This window comes from Triticum urartu, chromosome 1 (assembly GCF_003073215.2).
Source record: "Triticum urartu cultivar G1812 chromosome 1, Tu2.1, whole genome shotgun sequence".
Lineage (NCBI taxonomy): Eukaryota > Viridiplantae > Streptophyta > Magnoliopsida > Poales > Poaceae > Triticum > Triticum urartu.
The window spans coordinates 307,538,935-307,543,214 of NC_053022.1; positions in this window are offsets into that span (position 1 = coordinate 307,538,935).

Consider the following 4,280-nt stretch of genomic DNA (forward strand, 5'->3'; position numbering starts at 1 on the left):
AAAGTTTTCAAAAATTAAAACTAAAATGTCTGGGTTGTGTCAAATAAATCGTAAGTAATTATGGTGGAGAAACCAAGCCTTTATAAAATGCTTAATAGAACTATAAGGATTTAAACAGTAGCAAAACCATTAATTAAATGCCTTTTATAATTAATAAAAAGTCAACCTAAGTTATTTGGGGATTAGACTTTTTGTGACTGTGGACTAAGTTGAAATACTAATTTAGATGCTAAGTGTATATTTTAGTAAAACTAAAATAAATGTAACTAAAATAAAACATGAAAGAATAAATATAAAGAAAATAAATAAAACAAAGTAAAAAAGAAAAAGAAAAAGAAAACCCCCCCAAACCCCTGGGCCAACTAGCCAAGCTAACCAAGAGCCAGGCCGGCCCAACCGGCCCAGGCCGCCCCCGCTCCCCCATAACCCCCTAGGCGACCGAACCCTAGCCCACGTCCCCACATTCCTCCCCACACTCTCTCTTTCTCTCCCGATGCTCGTCCGCTCGCCGCCGCACCATCGTCGTCGTAGCATCCAAGGTCGTCCCCGAGCCACGCGAAGTTTTCCAGGAGGAGGGACATCATCATCTTCGTCGTCTACGCCCTTGAGTCCGAGCTGGGAAGCCACCAATCGTCGCCATTGTCCTCTTCTTCCCATCTGCATCGCCGCATCCATCGCCAAGATCCGCGCCATCCCGAGCTCCTTCAGCTTCACCGAGTCCGCCACGAGCTCCAATGTGAGCTCCCCCCTCGATCCCCCACTTTTCCCCGTTGCTATTGTCGCCGCAGACCGCCGCACCATCCCCTGCCAGAAGCCGCGCCCGCCGTGGACCTCTGGCCGCGAACGGCTACGCCCGACAGCGCCTCCACGCGCGCCTTGGCTGCTCTGTGCGCGCCTTGGCCACGCGCCTCACCCGCTCCCGCCTCGGCCAGCCGGCGCACTCCGGTACCCTGCGCCTGCCCGCGCGTCCGCGCTCCCGCGGCCTTGCCTACTGCGCCCGCTGCTACCGCCGAGACGCCCCTGCACCGCAGCATGCCCCTCCAGCGCACGAGCCAGCCTCCTCCCACTCGTACCCCTCCTCTGGCTGCCTCTGACCGGCTATGCTCCCCTCTGGCCGCCGCTGCCCAGGGCCTCACCCTGCTTCCCCCGCCCCTGTCGCTGATGAGCGTGGCTGCCGGCGCCTTGGTTGCGTTCGTGCGTGCCCAGCACAGGCCCTACTGGCCTTGTGCCACTGCCTGTGGGCCGACCCCTGTTTAAGTTAGCCTAACCCCACTAATTAGGCTAACTCAATTTAGTTAAAAAAACTGATAAATAAAATAAGTCAGTGACAATTGGGACCCACATGTAGTGTTCATCCTTGACTAGTCAACAGGTTGACCGGGTCAACTCTGCACACTGCCCCCACTTGTCATACACACTAGGTAGGAATTCCTGTGTGCACTTAGTATTTGTTCAGTTTAATTCAAAATAATAATAATTGCAGGAAATTAATAGAAAATAAACCATAGCTCGGATGAAAATACGTTGTACATGAAAGTTGCTCAGAACGACGAGACGAACCCGGATACGCAGCCCATTCGTCTGACACGCATCCCTAGCATAGCAAATTCACAACTTTCCCCCTCCGGCTCCTCTGCCCGAAAACGCGAAACACCGTGGATACCTTCCCGGATGTTTTCCCCCTTCACCGGTACCACCTCGTACCGCGTTAGGGCACACCTAGCATCACGCTTTGTCATGTCATGCATCGTCATGCATTTGTTTGCATTATATTTATTGTTTCTTCCCCCCCTTCTCTCGCTAGACATCGAGACCGACGCCGTTGCTACCTGGTACGACTACGGTGTTGATGACCCCTCTCTCTTGCCAGAGCAACCAGGCAAGCCCCCCCTTTGATCACCAGATATCGCCTATTCTTCTCTCTACTACTTGCATTAGAGTAGTGTAGCATGTTACTACTTTCAGTTAATCCTATACTACTGCATAGCCTGTCCTTACTGCTACTGTTGTTACTTTTACCTGCTATCCTACTGCTTAGTATAGGATGCTAGTGTTCCATCAGTGGCCCTACACTCTTATCCGTCTGCCATGCTATACTACTGGGCCGTGATCACTTCCGGAGGTGATCACGGGCATATACTATATACTTTACACTGTTACATTACCGGTGATACTATTTGGAGATGGGGGCTGAAGGGGCAGGTGGCTCCATCCAGGTAGTGGTGGGCCTGAGTTCCCGACGGCACTCGACTGTTACTTTGAGGCGGAGCGACAGGGCAGGTTGAGACCACCTAGGAGAGAGGTGGGACTGGCCCTGGTCGGCGTTCGCGGATACTTAACACGCTTAACGAGATCTTGGTATTTGATCTGAGTCTGGCTACTGGCCTATATGCACTAACCATCTACGCGGGGACAGTTATGGGCACTCGACGTCGTGGTATCAGCCGAAGCCTTCGTGACGTCAGCGACTGAGCGGCACGCGCCGGGTTGTACCGTGTAATGCAACTTGCTTTGTAATGGAGGTTGCTAGGTCTGCTCACCGGCCGCGTACGCAACGTGCAGGTGTGCAATGGGCGATGGGCCGAGACCCCTGTGCCATAGGATTTAGACCGGTGTGCTGACCTCTCTGTCGTGCTTAGGTAGGGCTGCGGCATGTTGATCTTCCGAGGCCGGGCATGACCCAGGAAAGTGTGTCCGACCAAATGGGATCGAGCGTGTTGGGTTATGTGGTGCACCCCTGTAGGGAAGTTGATCTATTCGAATAGCCGTGATCTTTGGTAACAAGACGACTTGGAGTTGTACCTTGACCTTATGACAACTAGAACCGGATACTTAATAAAACACACCCTTCCAAGTGCCAGATACAATCGATGATCGCTCTCTCACAGAGCGACGAGGGGAGGATCATCGGTTAGGATTATGCTATGCGATGTTACTTGGTGAACTTACCATCTACTCTCTTCTCCTACTGCAAGATAGAGGTTACCAGAAGCGTAGTCTTCGAAAGGACTAGCTATCCCCCTCTTATTCTGGCTTCTGCAGTTCGGTCCACATATGATACCCCCTTTTCCATTTGATACCAATGCATACATATGTAGTGTAGCTCCTTGCTTGCAAGTACTTTGGATGAGTACTCACGGTTGCTTTGCTCCCCCTTTTCCCCTTTCTATACTCGATTGCTGCGACCAGACGATGGAGCCCAGGAGCCAGACGCCACCGTCGACGACGACTACTACTACTCAGGAGGTGCCTACTACCACGTGCAGCCCGCTGACGACGACCAGGAGTAGTTTAGGAGGATCCCAGGCAGGAGGCCCGCGCCTCTTTCGATCTGTATGCCAGTTTGTGCTAGCCTTCTTAAGGAAAACTTGTTTAACTTATGTTTGTACTCAGATATTGTTGCTTCCGCTGACTCATCTATGATCGAGCTCTTGTATCCGAGCCCTCGAGGCTCCTGGCTTGTAACATGATGCTTGTATGACTTATTTTATTTGTAGAGTTGTGTTGTGATATCTTCCCGTGAGTCCCTGATCGTGATCGTACACGTTTGCGTGTATGATCAGTGTACGGTCAAATCGGGGGCGTCACAAGTTGTTATCAGAGCCGACTGCCTGTAGGAATCCCCCTTTCCAATTCCTTGGCCGGAGTCGAGTCTAGTCATTGAAAAAGTTTTTACTAACACGGCTGTGCGGCTTACGGCCTCACGTCGCCGTTGGGTGGTATTAGAATCTTTTACTCCTTATCTATACTCTGGGACTTTGATCTCTCTTCTATTCGGGTTAAATGAATTTTGCTAAATCTGACATTAGGATCTCGTTATCACTTTCACCTGGAGAGCCCCTTATTACTGATGATCGTCTGCTGCACTTGAAGACCCTTAAGATACTCTCTGCTGTTAACCCGAGAACTTTTGTTCATCGCGTTTGCAATTCCCCTTCCACCGTCAACCCTTATGGATAACTACTTGCAGTTGTTATTCTTACATTCATCCCTAGTTGGTCTTGATATTACAAGATACCCCAAAATACTCGTCGTTGTTTCGATAATCCTTTGAGCTTACCGCCTTGCTGTTCTTTGTCACCTGAATACCCCTACGGATAATTCTCGCACTTATTGAGTATCCGATCATCCCCCAGTTGTTCATGTGTTTCACAATGGTCTTCGAAATACTATTCGATCCTCCAAAAATCCTTAGTAGCTTATTGCTCTGCAATACTTGTCTGCTTGCATGATGGATGCTTTCCATATGTCTGGCAATATTCGTTAGTATCCTTAGGCAC